Below are 23,610 nucleotides of genomic sequence, written 5' to 3' on the forward strand. Positions count from 1 at the left end.
GTAGTTTTAAGCGCTGTGATATCAACTAAGTGTATTCTTTGTACTACGCCTACATCTAGGTGCCACTTACAGAATATGCTTAGACGGAAATTTATTCCGCGTAGAGTTTTCGGGCACCATAAATATAGGATCTGGCCCTAAATGGTGATTCTATAAAGGGCACGTGCTCTTCATAGAATTGATCTTAGCACCGATCTTTTTGGGCGCCCATTTTTGAACGCAATTTATAGAATCTGGTCCTGAAAGGCCAGTTCTACAACAGGATGCCTGGTAGGAGCCTGTTTTTTTTAAAGGGACGTAGGTACAACATTTAGGCATGAGCACTTACTCCATCCATAAAGCTGGTGTGATTGCAGGCGTCTAAATGCTGGGGATATGTGTGTACTTTATAGTATTCTGTAAGGTGCGTGCATAAGTGTGAGTCTTGCCTAGGCTACGTCCATGTGTATGCCCTCTTACTATGCAAGATACATGAGTATTTACAGAATAGCACTTAGGAGATAATTCGTCATCTATGTGCATACATGCGCATGTACATGGTGTCTGGGGAAAAAACGGGACCCCTTACGTATTTTCAAAATACTTTGCAATGGTTTAAACATTTAGGGGGTCTTTTACTAAGACAAATCAGCTGGCGATAAACACCGAGACACACATTATATTCCTATGGGTGTCTTGGCATTTACTGACACCTGATTTCTACTGCAAGCTAAAAACGCTACCGTGGCTTAGTAAAAGACCCCCCTTAGAATGACTTTTGACAATACATTGGTCCAACCTTTATTAGGAAAGTCCTTTAGCAAACGCTTTGCGCCGTATGCCTTATTTTGTTGCAAAAATTTTATCGCAACTTTATCTGCTTTGCTAAATGCCATTTTTGCTGAAATGGAGCTTAATGGTCACTTCTTGAATGACATCATTATAAAAACAGGGATTAGCTAATTTTTACAGCATCTTACAGTAACACCTGCCAGTAATAGTAATACATTTTTAATAATGGTACATTTAGTTATGGGTTAATTGGAAAAATGTTGGGGGTCCTGTTTTTCCAGACATCATGTCCAAGCTAGTATTTATGCATATAATGCATGTGTAAATGTTAGTGCCTTTTTATAGAACTGCCACCTTAATATATAGACACAGATAGATGTATAAGGGGTCCTTTAACTAAGCACTGGTTGATTTACCAATGCTAACAATTAGTGTGTGCTAAATGCTAAGAGGCCCATAGGTATAAAATGGGCTTCTGAGCATTTATCTTTCAACATTTTTATTGATGAAATAAACACAACATAGCAAACAATACAATATAAGAATATTCATTGGTACAATTGCACTTGGTGCTTAATAGGTCAACAAACCAGCATCAAAATGTTTTTTTAAACTTTCCCCCCTCCCCCTCCCTCCTTCCCCCTCTTCACCCTCCCCTAGTCCCCCCCCCCCTTTTCCCTTCCCCCCTGTTCGCCCCCCTTTCCCCCGGCTTCTTAGCATTTAACGCAGTGGCTTAGCTACAGGGGGCCACAGGTGCCTTGCCCCCCCCCAAATTGGCTCTGGGGTCCCTGGTTTGGCTGGCGGGGGTCCCCAACCCCCGCCAGCTGAAGCATTTGTCCCACACTGGTCTCGCGCATTGCCTACCCTGCTCTTCTCAGTCACACCGTGCACGCTTGTTTTATTGAAACTGATCATGCGTGACGCTTGCTAATAATTTCCTCAAGGACTATTATGCGTAAAGAGTGTTGATGGACCAGAGCATTTTCAGTTATTGTCCCACAGTTGTGGAATAAATTACCTTTTTGAGATAACATTCAAGTCCCTTTCAATATTGACTCAGTTGAGTTTAATTATCAAAATTTCATGGTGGTCCTAGGGCCCTGAAAGATAATGCATAGCAGCCAGCTCTGTGGGTGCTCCCACAATATTGAGCAAACTTCTTGACTGTGTCCAGGGAGGGCAATTTCCATTGGGTTTTGCACCTCCAATCATTTAAAAAGTTGGCTCCTATGGAAACATGGAAATATTCAAACACCCCAAATCCGAGAGTCTTAATATTTTTGGATAGAAGGAAAGTTGTAGAACATAGACTCAGGATGTGAAGTTAAGAAGTAGGTAGCTTTAGGACTATGTGAATGTTTCTTCACAGAAAGCGAGGGACTCATGGAACAGCTTCCAAGCTGAGGTGGAAGGAACAATAGCATTGTAACATCCAAGAATGAATGGGACAAACAGGTCCTTGGTAGTAGTGGTCAAGCAAAGTAAAGCCAGAGATTCTGAAAGAATCTGTGCTATTGCATTAGGTAAAAAAAAAAATGGGTAAACTAGATAGGCCTTGTGGCCTTCCCAGCATCTTCAGCTCAGCTGACCTGGGGAGCAGAAAACTCACTGCCCCGAAGCCAGCATCTTATTGACATAAGAAGATGGCTGCAGTTTTAAAGTTGCTTCCTGGTGCAATAGAGTTAGGTGTACATGAACAATTTGAAGTCCTGCTATCAATCAAAGGCAGATGTGATTCAGAATGTAAAGTAACAATTGAAATAACGTGATCTCTCTGATTTCTGATGAAGACAATTTATGCCACAACTCATATTTTGCTTGATAAAAATATGTAAATAATATTGGGTGGATCAGTCAGAAGGCTGCAAACTGGATTTGGGATGATGTCTCAATGGCATAATAACTCATTGAGCTCTGCATGTATAAGGTCTTATGGTACAATAATTTTCGGTGATCTTTATCTGCCATCTATTTGTTTGTTTTAATTATATGATACCATCGAAAAAACAAATAATGTCACTAATGCCCTGTTTCTAATCCATGGAACTCACCCTTGTGATATCCCTCTTACAGTGGATTTCTTTAACTCTTTTCAGTGACCATTTCTCTGAAATTTCCTCCATCTACTGTACTTGCGTCGCTTTGCAGCAGAAACCATTGGATATGCTTCATATATTGAGTGTCTAAAGACAAAAACCAGTGACCAGCCTGCGAACTCTTGGAAACTGACTCTTGTCCAGAGTGGGGTATGTTGAGTTTTTTTTTTCTTTTTGTGGGAATTCTTTTTGAGTTGAAATAAAGTTAAATTTAGACTTTGTTTCTGTTTGTGATTATTGGAATTTCATTATGTTATACTGTACTGTTACCATTTTTATGGAAGGGAGTGTTTAAATAAAATTGAATGGAACTTAAAACAATTACTGTAGGTCATGTTACTTGTGGAGTGCTAAGTAAATGACGGAAGAGAGAAAACTAACAACAAAGGGGGTCTTTTAATAAAGGTTAGCTCGAGTTATCTACAGCAGGTCCCATTTTATTCCTATGGGCCCTGCTGCAGATAACTCAAGCTAATCTTTAGTAAAAGACCCCCTAGATTAGAAGACCACACATTATCAATTATTTTTTCTTTCTTAAATATTACATCTGGCCAGATTCAAGGATTGGGCAAAGGTCCTGACATGCTTCTGTTTTAGACGGTGCTCGGTTTAGTTTTTGAGGGTATTTTACATGAGTTTTGTTGAGTACCAAATGTATAATGTGTGCTGTTTCAGAATGTTCCAGAATATTATTGCAGGGTTTTTTTTTTTTTTGCAAACTGTTTTTATACAGAGTGGTTTACAATACTTGTGTATTTGCCTGCATCTAAAAAGGTGAATTTTATAACAGACCTCCTAAAAATTAGTGTTCAGTTAATGAGTCTGTTTTATGCTTACTAAAAACATACAGTAATAAACTCACATGAACAATCGAATATTGATTTCCATGCTAGACTATCATGTGAGTAAAGCTCAAGTAAATTCTTCACTCACATACTGTACCACTGCTTCCCCTGCTTCTTTTCAATGATTAATTTAAATAACTTTAAAAAAAACAATATAATACCCATGCACATACTTAAGACCCCAAGAACTGAAAAAAGTATGAGTGTGAAAAGAAGGGCTCAAGTAAATCTCAAATTTGAAATCTCTCACATAAACTGTGAGTTAAGAAGTTTTCACTTCATCATGGCTCTCTTCCCTACATCATGAGCAAAAGTAATTCCCCCCTCCCCCCAAATGTTCTGCACTTAGCTGAAAATAGAGTCCATTTATCCTTTCCCCACAATAGTGTATCAGTTCAGTGAAGCTATTCATAGATCACTCCAGTGTCAGTTCAAATATAACTGCTGGTAGCTCTTTTTTAAATACTTCCAAATTCAAGTGAAATTCAAGTGTCAAATTCAAGTGAAACAAGGTATTTATTCAGGATAAGACACTACTACTACTACTATTTAGCATTTCTATAGCGCTACAAGGCGTACGCAGCGCTGCACAAACATAGAAGAAAGACAGTCCCTGCTCAAAGAGCTTACAATCTAATAGACACCTGTTTATGCTGCCCTTCTTAAAGGGAGAATGTTAGCCGGTACTAAGGGGGTAATTCTGTAAAGAGGAGACTAACATTTATGTGGCAAATATGCATCTAAATGACCAGAATACCGGCATATATGCACATGTGTGTGACTATATGTGTGTAAATCGGGGCTTGACAAATCCCAGGTGCCAGGTTGCCATGGCTCCTTGAAATTGTACCCTGCATCAAACTACTTCTCTTGGCTCCACAAAGCAATCTGGCTGTCGATGTACTTGAGCCTTGTGGTGTAGGAGGTTCGAGAAACCTTGTGGTTTCAAGTCTTGCGGGACTTGAAACCATGGGGCTCAAGTATATGGAGAGCTTGATTGCTGTGCAGAGCTGAGGGAAGCAGTTTTTGAGGCAAGAGCTGGTGGCTGCTATAAGAGAGAGAGGCTGAGAGAAAGGGGTAAAACCTGGGGGGGGGGGGGGACAACAGAGACTGAGTGAAGGCTGGGGAAGGGGCATGAGAGAGACTGGGTAAAGGCTGGAGAAGGGGCACGAGAGAGACAGACTGAATGAAGACTGGGTGGGGGGAGAATGAGAGAGACAAAGTGAAGACTGTGGATGAGGGGATATAAGAGAGATAGATCGAATGAAGACTGTGGGACAGGGAGGGGGTATGAGAGAGAGACAGACCGAGTGAAAGCTATAGGGGTTTATGAGTGAGACAGACTGAGTGAAGGCTGTGGGGAGGGGGGTATGAGAGAGACAGACTGGGTGAAAGCTGTGGGGGAGGGGCTGAGAGGAGAGAGAGACAGACAGATTGGGTGAAGGATGGGAGAGGTGGTATGAGAAAGAAACTGATGGGGACTCAGCCTTTGGTGATAGGTGAAACAGGCAATTACCTCTTTGCTTCACCTGTGTAGATGGTACTGTCCAGTGCTTTTTTTGTGCCGGTACGCGATGGTACGGCATACCGGCACCTTTTTTCTGGGGCTCCCCTGCTCGCTCCCTGCTGTTTGCACCGATCCCTGCCTCGTAAAACTTATTTTTTCGCGAACCAGCAGACTGAATAAATAAGACAAACAGCTGACAGGCTTGCCTCCTTCGATCACGTCGGCCGCTTCCTTCCTGCATTATGAGCGCGTCCCGCCCTCCTCTGATGTCATTTCCTTTCCTCGAGGGCGGGACGTGCTGAGAATGCAGGGAAAAGAAGCGTCCGACGCGATCGAAGGAGGCAAGCCTGTCAGCTGTTTGTTTTATTTTTTCAGCTGCCGGTTCGCGAAAAAATAGGTTTTACGAGGCAGGGATCGGTGCAAACAGCAGGGAGCGAGCAGGGGAGGGTGAGCAAGTGGGGCTGGGGGGTGTGTGGGCAAGTGGGGCTGGGGGGGTTGTGTGGCCAATTGGGGCTGGGGGGGGTGTGTGTGGCCAATTGGGGCTGGGGGTGTGTGTGGGCAAGTGGGGCTGGGGGGGTTGTGTGGCCAATTGGGGCTGGGGGTGTGTGTGTGTGGGCAAGTGGGGCTGGGGGTGTGTGTGGGCAAATAGGGCTGAGGGTGTGTATGTGTGTGTGGGCAAGTGGGGCTGGGGGTGTGTGTGGGCAAATAGGGCTGAGGGTGTGTGTGTGGGCAAGTGGGGCTGGGGGTGTGTGTGGGCAAGTAGGGCTGAGGGTGTGTGTGTGTGTGGGCAAGTGGGGCTGGGGGTGTGTGTGTGTGTGTGTGGGCAAGTAGGGCTGGGGGTATGTGTGTATGGGCAAGTGGGGCTGGGGGGCTGGGCAAATGGGGCTGGGGTTTGAATGATCTCAGGGGCAGGTGGAGGCTGGGGCGAGTCACTGGACATTGAGGGTAGGGGGCAAAAGAGAATCGCTGGACATGGAGGGGATGGGATAGTAGGGCAGGGGAGAGAGGAGAATGGAGAATTGCTGGACATGGATGGAAGGGGAAGGCAGGGAAGAGAGAATTGCTGGACTTGGATAGGAGAGGAGGGCAGGGGAGAGAGGAGAATCACTGGACATGGGAGGGGAGGGGAGAGGAGACATGCTGGACATGGATGGAGTGGAGGGAAGATAGGAAGGAGATGCACATGGATGGGATGGCAGGAGAGGAAGGAGAAATGCTGGAAATGGATGGAGAGGAGAGCAGAGCAGGAGATAGAGGAGAATTGCTGGACATGGATGGATGGAGGGGTTGACGGGGAGAGAGGAGAAATGCTGGACATGGAAGAAGAAAGGAGGAAAGTAAAGAAATAAATGGAAAGGAAGCCCTGGAAACGGAGTTAAGAGAACAGATAGAGAGCAGCAGAATCAGACACTTGGACCAGTATGGATAGAAAACAGTCACCAGACAACAAAGGTAGAAAAAAATTATTTTATTTTCATTTTAGTGTTTGGAATTTGTCCAGTTTGAGAATTTACATCTGTTGTCTTATTTTGCACTGGGTATACTGGAGCTGTAACATCTTACAGAAATGATTTATAATAAAAAAACATCACAAGTTATTGTTTTTCTCCTATACTAGTATATTTTCAATGATGTCTGTTTATATGCGCCATGGCTGATATAAGGGGTGTGGCTAATGTGGGTGTGGCTATCATAGGGGTGGAGCCATATGTGATGACCCCGCCCATAATGAGTACCGGCACCTTTTTTTCTACAAAAAATGCACTGGTACTGTCACACAGCTGACAGCATGCTTTGGGAATGGAGACTATGGAAGGAGGGGGGAGTAGAAATGAGAAAGGTCTCTAGATGCTGGCTGCTAGGTTTTTGGGCTGGCTCCTAGATTTAATGAAACTTTGTCGAGGCCTGGTGTAGACGCCAGAAATCTGGCTAAATGCTATTCTGTAACTACATGTGTATCTTCACTAGCATGTAGCTTGCAGGTAGACAGTCACATGGCAGAGTGGGCAGGGCGCGTACTTACATGTGTAACCTATAGACTACTGTACGCCTAACTGTGTAGACATGTATATACCTGGTTATACTAGAAAGGAAAGTAGACATGCTCTAGGCAACTCATTATAGGCACCCCTTTATAGACCCCCCCCCCCCCAAAATAAAACACCTCCTGGCCCCCTCCTCCTCAACAGGTGACTTCTGGTTGGATATTTAGCTGTCCAAAGTGATTCATGCAATTAATGCCTAATTTAATTGCATAAATCCCTTTGAATGTTGACCTCAAATGTTTCCTAAACCAAACCCAAATCCCATGTTCTTTATCCTCTCTCTTTTCTTATCGTGTGTTCTTACCATCTTGAATTTTGTCACAGTTTTTGTCACTATCAATACTGCTGGTAAGCATCCACAGTTTTCTCTGTAATATTTTCTCGGAATCTCTCTCCATCCAGATTTATATCATGAACGCCTGGGTTTTCTTTTCTGTGGAAAATGCTGCTGCTTTTAATTAAAGTCTGCTAGATACTTGAATGTCTCTGTCATGTTCCCCTGTGACAGAGTACAGTGATAAGTGGAGGGATATGAACAGATGGTGCAGCGGCAGCAATTTCTGCAGTAATGGGCTCTGCAAACGCAGCCATACTGCAGAACCCTCAGGGTGAAGGGCTAGTGACATTAGCCAGGCTCAGCTGGGCTCTCAGGTCATGCAAGCATGTCTGATAACCTTTAAGAAGGTGGCAGAGGCTGCTAGTGTTTACAGAGAATGCGCCCGACACCGTACCTGATGGAAGAAGCCGAAGCTGTGTACGGAGCTGCTCCTTTTGCTCAATAATACAGACCCTGTTCTGGAGGTGGAAGGATCCAAACCCAGTTGGAAGATAGCCGGGGAAGTTCAGAGTACACAGCAAGCGTGGAACCTTTGTGCTCTCTTTCCCTTCTTTCCTTGAGAGTACATTTTGAGGTCTTTAAGCCTCTCTATGTATGTTTTTTGGTTGTTGTTGTGGGTCCTGCATAATTTTGTGCCCACCTTCTGATTTGCTTTCAGTGTCTTCACAAAGGTGTAGCTTCCAGAAATGAATACAGCATTCATGATTGGCTCTCATTAGTAACTAGAGCTGTTCAGAATAGCATATTTTAATATTCAGCCAAATACAAATAATGGACATTGAGCTTTAACATAACAAATAATAAAAGAAGCAACATGAAATCAGAGATCAAGGGGCCGATATTCAGACCACGGTAGTAACCCGGGATGACTCCCATGGTCGGCACTGATCACAGATATTCAGTGTCGGGTCATTTCCGGTGACCGGCATTAAATATCTGGTTCATTTTTGGACGATTTCAACTTAACTGGCTAAGGGGCCCTTTTACTAAGCCATGTAGGCGCATCCGCGCATCCTGTGTGCGTCAGTTTTGAACTACCACCTGGCTACCACTTGGCCCGGGTGCTAATTTAAGTTTTTAAGCGTGTCCACTAAGCGTGCCGGAAATTTTCTGGCACGTGGCGCTAACCGAGCAGTAATCAGCATTGTATGCGCGTAGACCATTACCACCTGGTTAACGCATGAGACCTTACTGCTAGGTCAATGGGTGGCGGTAAGGTCTCAGACCCAAAATGGACATGCGCCAATTTTTATTTTGCCACATGTCCATTTTCTGCCAAAAAGGCCTTTTTTGTGGACATACTGAAAAATGGACCTGTGCACATCCAATACACGCGTCTACACCAGCGCAGGCCATTTTTCGGCACACCTTAGTAAAAGGACCCCTGTGTCAATATTCAGCGCTGGCCAGTTAAGTTGAAACTGGCCAAAGATAGGCCTGCTATTTGGGCCGGCCAATTTGACTGCAAAACTAAGCCGGCAATGCGCTGAATATTTGTGGATAGCCGGCTATATTACACAATATAGCTGGTTATCCACTAAAGGCCAGATTCTATATTTGGTGCCAAAAAAATTGATGCAGGTGGAAAACATAACTACACATATTCTATAAACTGCGCCTAAAGTTAGATGTGGTTTACAGAATACGTGTAGCACTGTCCATGGGACTGAAATTTAGGCGTAGTCATTTACACCAATGGAAAGCTGGTGTAAATGCCCATAACACTGTGCATAAATTTTAGGAGTGCCCACGACCCGCTCATGCTCCACCCACGACCATGCCCCCTTTTGAGATCTATGTGGTAGAATTTACGTGGACTACTTTATAGAATACGCTTAGTGAGTAGTGCGCATAAATTCTAATTAGTACCAATTAGTGCTAATAGCTTGTTAACATCCAATTATTGGCGCTAATTGGCGTGTTAACCAATTGAGTTGTGTGCACAAATAAGAATACGCCCAGATTTGCGTGTGCAACTTGAGTAGCACTATATAGAATTTGGGGATATGCGCTGACAGGGAATATTCACCGAGAAATAACCGGCCATATCCTGCTGAATATTCTCGGATAGCCAGTTAAGTGCTATATACAGTGGGGGAAATAAGTATTTGATCCCTTGCTGATTTTGTAAGTTTGCCCACTGACAAAGACATGAGCAGCCCATAATTGAAGGGTAGGTTATTGGTAACAGTGAGAGATAGCACATCACAAATTAAATCCGGAAAATCACATTGTGGAAAGTATATGAATTTATTTGCATTCTGCAGAGGGAAATAAGTATTTAATCCCTCTGGCAAACAAGACCTAATACTTGGTGGCAAAACCCTTGTTGGCAAGCACAGCGGTCAGACGTCTTCTGTAGTTGATGATGAGGTTTGCACACATGTCAGGAGGAATTTTGGTCCACTCCTCTTTGCAGATCATCTCTAAATCATTAAGAGTTCTGGGCTGTCGCTTGGCAACTCGCAGCTTCAGCTCCCTCCATAAGTTTTCAATGGGATTAAGGTCTGGTGACTGGCTAGGCCACTCCATGACCCTAATGTGCTTCTTCCTGAGCCACTCCTTTGTTGCCTTGGCTGTATGTTTTGGGTCATTGTCGTGCTGGAAGACCCAGCCACGACCCATTTTTAAGGCCCTGGCGGAGGGAAGGAGGTTGTCACTCAGAATTGTACGGTACATGGCCCCATCCATTCTCCCATTGATGCGGTGAAGTAGTCCTGTGCCCTTAGCAGAGAAACACCCCCAAAACATAACATTTCCACCTCCATGCTTGACAGTGGGGACGGTGTTCTTTGGGTCATAGGCAGCATTTCTCTTCCTCCAAACACGGCGAGTTGAGTTCATGCCAAAGAGCTCAATTTTTGTCTCATCTGACCACAGCACCTTCTCCCAATCACTCTCGGCATCATCCAGGTGTTCACTGGCAAACTTCAGACGGGCTGTCACATGTGCCTTCCGGAGCAGGGGGACCTTGCGGGCACTGCAGGATTGCAATCCGTTATGTCGTAATGTGTTACCAATGGTTTTCGTGGTGACAGTGGTCCCAGCTGCCTTGAGATCATTGACAAGTTCCCCCCTTGTAGTTGTAGGCTGATTTCTAACCTTCCTCATGATCAAGGATACCCCACGAGGTGAGATTTTGCGTGGAGCCCCAGATCTTTGTCGATTGACAGTCATTTTGTACTTCTTCCATTTTCTTACTATGGCACCAACAGTTGTCTCCTTCTCGCCCAGCGTCTTACTGATGGTTTTGTAGCCCATTCCAGCCTTGTGCAGGTGTATGATCTTGTTCCTGACATCCTTAGACAGCTCCTTGCTCTTGGCCATTTTGTAGAGGTTAGAGTCTGACTGATTCACTGAGTCTGTGGACAGGTGTCTTTCATACAGGTGACCATTGCCGACAGCTGTCTGTCATGCAGGTAACGAGTTGATTTGGAGCATCTACCTGGTTTGTAGGGGCCAGATCTCTTACTGGTTGGTGGGGGATCAAATACTTATTTCCCTCTGCAGAATGCAAATAAATTCATATACTTTCCACAATGTGATTTTCCGGATTTAATTTGTGATGTGCTATCTCTCACTGTTACCAATAACCTACCCTTCAATTATGGGCTGCTCATGTCTTTGTCAGTGGGCAAACTTACAAAATCAGCAAGGGATCAAATACTTATTTCCCCCACTGTAACTGGCCAGGGGTTGTTCCTGGCCAGTTAAATAGAGCTGAATATTGGGGAGCAAGTGTTTATTTCAGTAGGATTTAGGACAGTAGAACCCCGGATTATACATATTTGAATTTAAATCACTATTCGGAATTAGAAAAGGTTCAAAGAAGAGTCACTAAAATGATAAAGGGGATTGAACTCCTCTCATTTGAGGAAAGGCTAAAGAGGTTAGGGCTCTTCAGCTTGGAAAAGAGATGGATGAGGGGAGATATGATTGCGGTACAAAATCCTGAGTGGTGTAGAATGAGTAGAAGTAAATCTATTTTTTACTCGTTCCAAAAGTACAAAGACTAGGGGACAGTCGAGGAAGTTACATGGAAATACTTTTAAAACAAATAGAAGGAAATATTTTTTCAATCAACAAATAGTTAAACTCTGGAACTCTTTGCCGGAGGATGTGGTAACACCGGTTAGTGTATCTGGGTTTAAAAAAGGTTTGGACAAATTCCTGGAGGAAAAGTCTATAGTTTGCTATTGAGACAGACATGGGAAACAACTGCTTGCCTTGGGATTTGTAGTATGGAGTGTTGCCACAATTTGGGTTTCTGCCAGGTACTTGTGACCTGGCTTGGCCACTTTTTGGAAAACAGGATACTGGGCTAGATGGACCATTGGTGTGACCCAGTATGGCTACTCATGTTTTAATGTATTCAGAGCACTTTCGGAGCACTATTCGTGGCTGAATAAAAGCGAATACGAGTATTTGGTACAGCCCTACTAGTAACCATTAAGGGGGCAATTGCATATAAGGGTGACTAGAACTAAGCATCCAGAGGGTGTGCTATAAGAGCCTACTCTGTCAAGGATATAATATAAGTGCAAATTATCCCCTGCCCTAGCTTTTTCTCAGCCCCAAATCCAGCTGGCCTATGGTTTTTCCTACCTTTTTTGTTTGGGGTAAGAGTCTGCCTTCCCAGTGACTTCGTTCCCAATGCTTTCTAAGTCCTTCTAATATATATCACAATACATAAATAATAATACCAGTCTAAAGCTGACATATAGAGAGCTAAAAAATAATACTCCCTCCCGGCCAGTGTAATAAATTCCCTAGCATTGTACAATTCAATAGAAAGACAGAATATAAAGGCAAAAACATGGCATTAACAAATTAACAGAATACTGCATGGGAAGAGTGGATTTGGAAGCCACAGCAGTATCATACACTGTTGCAACAAGACAACAATAACCTAACCTCAGTTCCGACCTTTTTACTCTTAAAGGGTAGACAAAACGGACACCTCACCGCAATAAATTCCATAATGATCCTTTAGTGTAGTATTATTACAGTATTTATGTGTGTGATTAATAGATGTGAAATATTTACCCATCAGTGAAATTATTGAATTTATGTATGTTTTTATTGTATTCCGCCTTGGGATTAAAGCAAACTCTAAATAAATAAATAAAGTCAGAAATTTGCACATCCCAGCCATAGACAGATCCTTCTAGTTTGAGCTTCACAGGATTCCCAGTTGATGTCTCATTACCCCTGATGGATCACATTATATTGGAGAAGGCTGTAAATCCTGCCTTCTTGTATTTTAAGTTTATTTCAGTTACAGAAGAGCCCCTTGTGCAGTTTCACAATGGTTACAAATATTTCTCAACAGTCATAAATGTACTGTTGAAATATGTGTGGTTTGTAAGTCTTAATGCAAAGACCAGCTGCATATTGACTAAAAAGCTTTTCCTCACCTGAGGAGGAAAGTTCTGGCCATCAAATGTTAATCAAGAAAAGTATTAACTTAGTTCAACAAAAAAGGTATCATCTTATTTTCCTTTTTTTGATTTATTTACTTGTATTTATTATTTTAACATGGACTAGCATGGCAACTACATAAGAACATAAGCACCGCCATACTGGGAAAACACCAAGGGTCCATCAAGCCCAGCATCCTGTCTCCAACAGCAGCCAATCCAGGCTTCAAGAACCCAGCAACCCCACCCCACCCCCAAAAAATTATTTTTAATAATGTTCAATGGACCTTTTCTTCAGGAATCTGTCCAAACCCCCCTTAAACTCCGTAAGGCCAGCTGCTGTCAGTACATTCTCTGGCAACGAGTTCCAGAGTAAAACTTCACGCTGAGTAAAGAAAAACTTTCTCCTATTTGTTTTAAATCTACCATATTCTAGCTTCATCTTGTGTCCCCTGGTTCTATTATTTTTTGAAAGTGTAAACAAACACTTCACACCTGTCCGCTCTACTCCGCTCATTATCTTGTAGACTTCTATCATATCACCTCTCAGCCGCCTTTTCTCCAAGCTGAAGAGCCCTAACCGTCTTAGCCTTATCAAGTGTTATTTAGGTTTGTTTCGTACTATATTACCTTTCCATGCAAACAAGTCAAAGTAGCTTACAGGCTAAAATTTTAATAAGAATAGAGGGGCCCTTTTACGAAGCAGCAGTAAGCCCAGTGCGGGCTTACCACTCGTTAAAAGGGAAGTACCGCTGGGCTACTGCAGCAGCCTGGCAGTAGTTCTCCCAGTGTACTCCATTTCTGGCACTACAAAAATATTTCAATCTTGTAGTGCTGGTGTGAACCCGGTGGTAATCGGGCAGTGCTGCGTGCTGCCTGGTTACCGCCGGGTTAGTGCAGGAGCCCTTACCACCACCTCAGTGGGTGGCAGTAAGTGCTACCCCCCTGAAATGGCCACATGGCAAGTGCTTCACTTACCGCACGGTCATTTCCTGAAAGAAAAGAAAGACCTGCCTTTTACCCGCTGTGGTCAAATGCCAGCACAGTCCCTCTTTTGCCACAGATTTGTAAAAGGACCTCAGAATGCCAGTCTGACATAGGAAAGATAAATGCACTCACCCAAGAGAGAGAATTACAGACATCCAGGATAAGTTAAGAATTGGTCGTCGTATACAGTTGACGCTTTCATGCGTCAGAGCCGTGAGGCAGACATCCATAGGCAGTCATGAAACAGTTTCTTTTAAGGGAGGACTTTCTTAAAAACTAATAATGGGTGGAAAATTGTCACAGTTTAGGGACCAAAAAGAAAAATGTTGCCTGCTTTGTAGATTCATAATGGCACTTCTTGGGGCAGGATGCACAAGGCACAATGGTATAGCCAGAGGTGGGCATAGGCCCACCTACTTTGAGCTCAGACCTACCCAGCAATGATGTGTCTCTGATGTGACTGGTGGAGATCCCTAAGCCCTGATCAGGTGTCTGTCAACTCCACCCCAACACCAGATACCTTTTAAAGATCTGTTAGAAACCCATGGTTTTCTGAAAACCTTACTACCATAAAATGAGAGTGTTGCCAAGCAGAACAAGCTTGGCGAAGATCAGGTGATGTATTACTTAAAGAGAAATGGGGAAAATTATTTACTAATTATAAGCATCTGATAAAAGTTGCCAAACGGACTTATTATTCTATTTTGATAGGTGAAGATCGTCCAAAATTAAACAGACCTTTTACACTTAATGAAACGTAGGACAGCGTTTTCTGTTAATACATCTAATTTATCAAAACCAACTGCAACGGATCTGGCACTTTATTTTTCCAATAAGATAGACAAAAGGGTCCTTTTACCAGTCCGCACTAAAATGTGGCTGGCGCTGGTGTCAGTGCATGGGTTTTCTCTAATTTGCGACCATTTTTAATGTGGAGGTAAAATGGCTGCTTCACCATATTTTTTTAGTAATGGCCACGCACTAATTTCCCCATTAGTGCATGGCCATTACTGCGGTAGCCTTTACTGCCACCTATTTAGGAGATGGTAAGGGCTCCCGCACTACTCCTACACTAATCAGGCAACGTGTGGCATTGTGCTCTTGCTACCCGATTAGCATAAGCATGCCTTCCATGCCGGAAAATAAAATTTTTTTTAAAGTATCTTTATTAAGTCAAAGTATCATAAACAGTCATACAATGCAAATAACCATCACATTTTGCCCAGTACAGTTAATTCCTCGACTACATACGGTACCGAATTGATATCGTCTGCTTAGCAAGAAAAGAGAAAAAGACATATGTTCACCTTTGACTCAATTTTTCCTTTTTTGTAGGCCAGATTCATTAAACTATAAACTCCCCTCCCCCCAAGTCACCCCCCCCCCCTTACAGGAATTTTTTTCAGTGTGGGATTAGCATGCACTGAGCGGTAATTCCGAGTTTGTCCCACAGGGGCATTCCCGGCAGTAATCGGCAGTTGTCACGTTCTGGATGCTTACCACACGGGTCATGCATGAGCCTTTACTGCTAAGTCAATGGGTGGCGTTAAGGACTCAGGCTGTAAATAGACGCATGCTTGTTTTCATTTTGCCACACATCCATTTCCCAGCCCAATAAAAAACCCCTTTTTTCCAGACGCGGTGGAGAAGTGGTCCAGCGTGCGTCCAATACACGCATCCACACTACTGCAGGTCACTTTTTGGTGCACCTTTATAAAAAGGGCCCCACAAACGTTTCTGCTTGTTTCTAAATTCCATATATGTTGAAATTATGCAAATGTTCAAAGGTAAAGAATTCCAGATACTTAATTGCATCATAACCAAAAAACCTTTCATGGGAAGATTTAAACTTCACGCCCTTTTTCGATGGAAAAAAACAAACGTTTACTTTTCTGCCACCATTCAAAGTTTAAAAACAAATAACAAAGCTTAAATTAAATACAGGCCTCAACAGTTTGATTATGCAGTGCTCCGAGACTATTAGTTGGGTCTCTCTGCCCTGTTGCAACTGTGTATAATAGTGCTCTGGCTTCGAAATCCACTCTTCACATGCAGTACTTTGAAGATAATTTGTTAAACACCATATTTTAACACAAACAGCAGCAGAAGAGTGGGTCAAAGTACATACAACAATACAAAGCTGATTTGAAGACGCCGGCATGTGATGACACACTTTCGGTTTGTGTTGATGATACATTTCTAATCAGCTTTTGTCTGCTGATCATACATGCTTTCAGCTCCTTATTCTAGATACATCGATTCCTATTGACCCCTGACGCAGGCATTTGATGCCGAAACACGGCCCATGTCGGATCTAGTAATAAAGAACTCCTGTCTATCCCATGCTTGAATGGCCCTTGGTGCATATTTTAACATACACACAAAAAATTCTCTGTTCCCTTTGGCAAAATGGGATTACAATTTCCTTCCATATATAAATATGGCAAAATGACACAGTTACTAAAACTTGAAAAATAATCCCACACTGCAACTCTGCCTCTCCATGAGAATGTTATCAAATAGTTTTTAAAATTCATAGATAAATATGGGAACTAAAAAAAAATAATGTCATTAGACCTTTCATCTGTTGCAGTCCTGGGTTGCCAAAACGGCACCGTATAGACATAATTTATAAACTTCTCTAAAGGAAAAAGAAGCAACTGCACCTTCCTCACACTGCAGCTCTGTTTAATTCTTTTCATTTTTCTTCCTGTCTCTTTCCTATCAAATTTGTAGTTCCTTTATACATTTTAGTATTAGCAACTATTGTAAACCGTCTATGCTCATAGGCAGTATATCAAGAAGTCATGGATCAGGGGCATTCCTGTAATGTGCACACAGTGTAACAGAATAAGGGAATGCACTCTTAATTTAGATACAAGAATTTGAAATTTAAAGAAGTCTTTATTAAACAATTAGAGACAAAACAAAAACCAAGAAGATATCAGTTACAACAAATTATGCAAACAATAATAAACAGCAATAAAATTTCAATAATTCACAAGTCCCTAAAGTACTTGTTATAGCACAAACTAGTAACTTCCATAATGTACAACAAGTTATATAAAACAATACCTCAACCCTCCTTAAAAATAAAACAAAACCCACCATCCCATTACCCCTTAAGCTCCTGTACTCTGTAATTAAAAAGAACAATGTGAAGTAAAAGGCTCCCAGACCACCTCCCATTTAGATAAAGTTTTACAACGAATAGCTCTCAATCTTTCCATTTCACAAATATACCACAACTTATTTAACCACTTAATCAAAGAAGGGACCTGAGGGGTCTTCCAATAGGCAGCTAGTGTAACTCTAGCAGCTGACATAGCATGTTGAACCAGCAGTGACTGAGATGTGGTAAGGCCTGGAGGCTTTCCAAGAAACAGAAAATATTCAGGAGACCACTTAATGGGTTTAGAAAGCCAGCCCTGGAGTCTATGCTGAATTGCTTTCCAAAAAGCTCGCACCTTAACACAAGACCACCAGATATGACCCATAGAACCCCTCTGACCACAACCCCTCCAGCACAAAGGCGATAATATTGGAAACATATGATTCAAACGAGCAGGGGTCAAATTCCACCTATATAAGACTTTTACAGCATTTTCAAGAAAAGGAATAGAAACAGAAACTCTTGATAATGCAATTTCCATACTTGTCCAAGTATCATCACCCAATGTGAACCCCAGTTCCCGATGCCAATGCAAGCGATGCTGAACAGGGGGCCGCATCTTACTATGCTGATAAGCATACAAACTAGAAATAAGACCCCGTGTATATCTATAATCTTCACACAAATCTTCCAAGAAAGAATCCCCCCCCCCCCCCCACCTAGTCACCCGTTCCTTAATTACATGAGATGAAAGAAAATGTTTTACTTGAACGTAAGCAAAAGTATCCTGTGCAGAAATTGAATAAGTATCCAGTAGAATATCAAAGGCACCAGTTTGCCTTCTTCAAAAAACTGACCCAAAGTCTCCAATCCTGCAGAAAACCACTTCCGACCTGGCGGAAAAAAGAAGATTATGTGTTTCAGGAGATAACCTTGAAAGAATCAAGTCAGGCTTATCAAATAGACCATCCCAGTAATAAAAGGTAGTCACTATAGAGGGACACAAATCACCACTCAAAGAATTTACACCAGGTTTCAGTTGGTGTAAACCCTCGGCATCAAACGCTATTCTATAAATGGCGCCCAACTCTGAGCGCCATTTATAGAACAGCGCTTAGCGCTGATTTTTCTCAGCACTAATATACAGAATTTAGTCCTAAATGTATAAGCTGTACAGGGTAAATAGCAAACATAGCTTAAAGCAGATCAGATGAGAATTCTATTTGAAGTTATACATACATTTTCAGAGGGGGACACATAGCTGTATTTTCAGCATTCTAAAACATATAACAGATAATTTTATAAAAGACTTTCCACCAGTAAAAGCTTTTTTTATAGTCATTTAAAGGTCTGTTATAAAATTACCCTGGGAGTTTTGTGTGTAAAAGTGTACGTGGTACCACAGAGGTGTGTATTGTTACGTGACCCATTTGTAGATGTGTTTAAGAGTTTGGGCAGAGCAGAGGTTTCAGTCCAGACATGATTTTTGCCTGTTTGGATGCCCAGTATTAGATGTGTCAAATTAAGTAGACCTGTACTTTTTCAAGTGTGGGGACTTAATTCCAATGTATAACACAATCTTCCCAAACACTGTCAATTTAAATATCTATTTAGTAGTATCCCAGTGTTTCAAATCAATGCAATTTATACATTTTTTCATTCAAATCGGGGATCTTCAGATTTAAACTTTCCCGCCATTCGGAACAGCTGTTTCCGTTTATTGGCGTTACATACATCCTCATTGATCCACCCGTATTGAAATATTTTTTTCTACTTTTTAGTTTCTTATTTATATTAGTGATTTTATACTCAAAATTTTAAAACTTAGCTTTATAGTTGCCATTCAGCAGCATTTTTCTCCCGAAGCAAACCTCTGCCAGAGGTTTGCTTCGGGAGAAAAATGCTGCTGAATGGCAACTATAAAGCTAAGTTTTAAAATTTTGAGTATAAAATCACTAATATAAATAAGAAACTAAAAAGTAGAAAAAAATATTTCAATACGGGTGGATCAATGAGGATGTATGTAACGCCAATAAACGGAAACAGCTGTTCCGAATGGCGGGAAAGTTTAAATCTGAAGATCCCCGATTTGAATGAAAAAATGTATAAATTGCATTGATTTGAAACACTGGGATACTACTAAATAGATATTTAAATTGACAGTGTTTGGGAAGATTGTGTTATACAGTATTAGATGTGAACATGTCTGTGCTAGAAGTGACTGCAAGTTATAGAATCTTTCCCTGTCGCAATGAAATCAAATCATAATGCTTTGTTGGACATGCACCTGTGTTGAAAAAGAAGTGGTCTGAGAATGGAAGTTATTAATATTATGAAAATAAGTATTACTTTGAAGTCGCAAATAATGAGAGAAGATAAGTGGAGGTTGTATACTTAAAGACTGAACAATTGTATTATTATTTGAAATATAAAAATGGACTGATGAGGAATCTAGGTGTGGCTACAAAAGCTTGACTATGTATTTCACTCTCCACTCCTGAAAAGCCCCTTCAAAAAAAAAAAAAAAAAAAATTATGTAGCATGTGGTTAGCATGAGCAAATGCACAAAATAGCGCGTGACACTTTTGTGCATCCCACATTAGTCCATTTTTTGCTGCGTTAGACTCAGATTAGCACCTAATGCATTTTAGTAAAAGGACCCCTAAGAGCTGGGAGTTGTCACGTAAAATTTGACATAAATAGCAGCTCCCAATTTCTATAAAAACCACACGTGCCTGCTAACTGAGGAGAACAGGGAGCCAGGTACTTGGAATATCCATCACTGTTCAACATTGTACTTTTCCTTTAGCTCCCTGACAATCACTGCCACTGCCAGTCTGAAACAGAAATGTTATGGATCATCCCACCCACTATTCTCTCAGTGAGTACTGCCGGAACATCCAGCACCCATCTGCACTTCCGTCCTATCACTGCTTCTGCCAGTCAGGGCATGAAATTCTGCATCATGCCCTCTCTCTGTTGCAGTGCTGCAGAGAGCCAGGGCAGGGCTGCTGCCTCCCCTCCCCCAACTCGGGATGCAGCCAGTGCTCCCCCCCCCCCCCCACTCAGGACACAGCAGCTGCTGCCACCGCCCCTTGCTCAGGCTGCTACTGCACCCGTACCTTCCTGCGTCAGTGTGTCTGCTCCTTCCCGGCCCCTGAGGGGGCCCCAGTGCCTGGGGTCTGTCTCTCTCTTGCTCCTGTGTGCCAGGATCAGGTTATCGCATTAGCCTGGGGAATTTTGCCCCCCCCCCCCCCCCTTGGGGGCCCTGCTCTCGTGAACATGAACAGTCAAACATCACCAGTGCTAGACTGGGCTGGAAATTTGGGATCATGCTCCTTCCACCACAAATGTTATCACTATCTCTGCTTGCTTCAGAGAAAGAAATGGGTCCTCCTCCTCCTCCTGTGAGCTCTGGTAGGCAGAGAAGAAGGTGAGTTTTAAAATGAAAGCAGAATGGGTACTAGGCGGTTAGTGGAAAAACAAGAGGAGGAGAGAGAGATAGAGGGCTCGGCAGAGAGTGAGAGATGGGGGAATGGGTTACTTGAGGAAGAGGGAAAGTAGGAGATAGAAAGCTGATAGGTGAAAAAAGGGAGACCAAAAAGAGAGACGTCTAGTTATGAGTGAATAAAGAGAGAAATGGAGTATATATTTGTGACTCTAGAGGTCCACATAGGTTTGAGCTGGGAAGTATGCACAGGAGCATGCCTGATGCATCTTGGGAATGTGGGAATGAAAAACAGAGTCCTGTGTCTGTAGCACAGCAATGCTCCCAGCGGTTTGCTTCCATGAGGTTTAACCATATCACCTTACTCACTAATCTTTTCCTTCAAAAATTGCTTCATGTTGTAACCATGGCTGTTTCCTCTGTCAGTTTATTCCATAAGTTTACAGCCTTTGTTTTATTTTGAAATTGGTGAAATCTGTGTACTGTATAGTTAAAGCCCAAATGGACACCCCCTTCATTCATTTGTTATTCCATTAGGGTCTTGTGCTCAATTTTATTCAAAGTGCAGCTGAGTTGCAAATAACTAGGTAATAACATCTCCTGAAGTGAAAATGGCCATACTTAACTTATCACCTTTCTTGGCCTCTGAGTTACAGTTTCTTAGAGTTTTCAAGACTGCAGACTTGCCCGAAGGAGGTCTCACGAAGGAAATGCTATTTGCATCTAGTTGAGCAATGTTCTCCATATACGGTTTGATGCAGAAGAAAAAAAAATATCCAAAAAACCAATGTTTGAAGTATCCAGATCCAGCAAGCACAAAGCAACCTTTGCAAAACCAACCCGAGGTGTTTACTTATAAAAAGGAATGAAACAGCTGCTCTTAGAATTCCTTTTGCTTGTGTGGAAACGGCAAAGATCAGCCATTGCACTATTTATCTCAGTAGTTTTAAATGACTTTCATCTTTATTGTCTTTTGCTGACATAAAAAACTTAAAACTGAAAGTAAATTATATAATATTATCTTGACATTAATGTCTAAGATGGTGCGAGTGTCTCGATTCAGCCCTTCTGATGCTGACAGGGAGAAAGCTATTCAAGGTATGTTATTGTCTTGGGCATTGTTTAACCATAGTGATAGTCAGAAATACTTCAGATGTTTAACTTTTTACTTTTCCTTGTTGAGTATTGTATCCTTTCCATACCCAGTGTTAGTGCCGTACTCTGTATCGCTCCATCATTTATTTATTGTACATTTATATCCCACATTTTCCCACTCATGCAGGCACAATGTGGCTTACAAAGATTAGGCAGATATACAAACAAGCTGAAAGACAGTGCAGAGGAGACAGATGATAGACGGTGGGAAAAAAATAGTCATGAGATCTCATCTTAAATACTGTGTGCAATTCTGGTCACCGCATCTCAAAAAAGATGTAGTAGAACTGGAAAAAGGTACAAGGAAAGGCAACCAAAATTATTAAGGGAATGGAACGACTCTCATATGAGGAAAGGCTAAAGAGATTAGGGCTGTTCAGTTTGGAGAAGAGATGGCTGAAGGGAGATATGCTAGAGGTCTACAAAATCCTGAATGGAATGGAATGGGTAAATGCAAATTGATTGTTTATCAAAAAGTACAAAGACTAGGGGACGTTATGAAGTTACATAGCAGCACACTTAAAACAAACAGGAGAAAATATTGCATTGTTAAGCTTTGGAACTCATTTCCAGAGCAAGTGGTAAAAGCAGTTACTATAGCTGGGTTTTAAAAGGTTTTGGACAAATTCCTGGACGAAAAGTCCATAAGCCATTAATAAGGTAGACCTGGGGAAATCCACTACTTTTTGGATATTTGTTTTTTTGTTACATTTGTACCCCGTGCTTTCCCACTCATGGCAGGCTCAATGCGGCTTACAGGGGGCAATGGAGGGTTAAGTGACTTACCCAGAGTCACAAGGAGCTGCCTGTGTCGGGAATCAAACTCAGTTCCTCAGGACCAAAGTCCACCACCCTAACCACTAGGCCACTCCTCCACTCACGATGGGCTAGATGGACCCTTGTTCTGAGCCAGCATGGCAACTCTTATGTTCTTATGTACTTACAGGGCAGAGTTAGCTTTGAATCAGTACCCAGGGAGTGCTTTCAGAACACTAGTAAGGGAATTGCCGAATAGTTATAGCTAACAGGATACTAGGAATTATTAGGAGAGGGATGCAAAATAAAATAAGCCCAACAATATTATAATGCCTCTGTATTTCTCAATGGTGCGACCTCACCATGAATATTGTGTTCAGTTCTAGTTGAGGTATCTCAAAAAAGTTATTGCGAAATTAGAAAAGGCACAAAGAAGAGCAACCAAAATGATAGAGGGGATAGAACTGCTCTCATATGAGGAAAGACTAAAGTAGTTAGAGCTCTTCAGCTTGGAAAAGAGACAGCTGAGGGGGGATATGATTGAGGTCTACAAAATACAGAGTGGTGTGGAGCGGGTGGAGGTGAATCGATTTTTCACTCATTCAAAAAGTACAAAGACCAGGGGACACTCAGTGAATTTGCATGGAAATAGTTTTAAAACAAATAGGAGGAAATATTTTTTCACTCAAAGAATAGTTAAGCTCTGGAACTCGTTGCTGGAGGATGTGGTAAATGGTGGTTAGTGTATCTGGTTTTAAAAAAGGTTTGAACAAGTTCCTGGAGGACTGTGTGATCTCAGGGAAGACACTTAAGCCTCCCTTGCTTCAGGAACAAACATGAAGATCAATTCTATAACTGTTTGTCGGCAGTTATGCGCCACATGCACATGTGAATGGTACCTTAATTGCTACTTACACGCACTTGCCTTTTATGTTTTAGCTCTGTCCCCGACTTTATGGAATTCACTGCCGTTTGCACTATGAGCCGACCCTTCTTATACAAAGTTTGAAGGTGGTCTTAAGGTCCATTTATTTACCTGTGCCTTCTCATCACATCAGTAGACCTTGTTGGATCAGATATGCCTACTTGGTGTATTCATCTGCCGCCCGATATTCAGTGAGATAGCCGTCT

At 42.2% G+C, this 23,610-nt stretch overlaps 1 protein-coding gene across 5 annotated transcripts in view; it reads left to right on the top strand.

The window, feature by feature from the left end:
- ENOX1 (ecto-NOX disulfide-thiol exchanger 1) overlaps window positions 1-23,610 on the top strand; it is a 661,896-nt gene that overhangs the window by 350,783 nt on the left and 287,503 nt on the right. For all 5 annotated transcript variants that reach the window (XM_030200535.1, XM_030200539.1, XM_030200536.1 and 2 more), the window contains exon 3: window positions 2,868-3,017. The gene's annotated coding sequence lies outside the window, so the exon portion shown is untranslated. The remainder of the gene's footprint in view (window positions 1-2,867; window positions 3,018-23,610) is intronic.

This window comes from Microcaecilia unicolor, chromosome 4 (assembly GCF_901765095.1).
Source record: "Microcaecilia unicolor chromosome 4, aMicUni1.1, whole genome shotgun sequence".
NCBI lineage: Eukaryota > Metazoa > Chordata > Amphibia > Gymnophiona > Siphonopidae > Microcaecilia > Microcaecilia unicolor.